This window comes from Lolium rigidum, chromosome 3, assembly GCF_022539505.1.
Source record: "Lolium rigidum isolate FL_2022 chromosome 3, APGP_CSIRO_Lrig_0.1, whole genome shotgun sequence".
In the NCBI taxonomy this organism is placed as follows: domain Eukaryota; kingdom Viridiplantae; phylum Streptophyta; class Magnoliopsida; order Poales; family Poaceae; genus Lolium; species Lolium rigidum.
In genome coordinates this window covers 405,353,729-405,354,296 of record NC_061510.1, presented here as the reverse complement: position 1 = coordinate 405,354,296, position 568 = coordinate 405,353,729, and positions in this window count along the sequence as shown.

Genomic DNA, 568 nt, shown 5'->3' with positions numbered 1-568 from the left:
AAGTTGAAAGCAACCGCTGAAACTTCATCTTCCTTTTTGTTGCTTCAATACCTTTTACTTTGAATTATTACTTTATGAGTTAACTCTTATGCAAGACTTATTGATGCTTGTCTTGAAGTGCTATTCATGAAAAGTCTTTGCTTTATGATTCAGCTTGTTTACCCATGTCATATACATTGTTTTGATCGCTGCATTCACTACATATGCTTTACAAATAGTATGATCAAGTTTATGATGGCATGTCACTCCGTAAATTATCTTTGTTATCGCTTTTACCTCGCTCGGACGAGCAGTAACTAAGCTTGGGGATGCCGATACGCCTCCAACGTATCGATAATTTCTTGTGTTCCATGCCACATTATTGATGTTATCTACATGTTTTATGCACACTTTATGTCATATTCGTGCATTTTCTCGGAACTAACCTATTAACAAGATGCCGAAGTGCCGCCTCGTTTTCGCTCGTTTTTGGTTTCGTAAATCCTAGTAACGAAATATTCTCGAATCGGACGAAATCAACGCCTGTGTTCCTATTTTACCCGAAGCATCCGTAACACACGAGAACCGC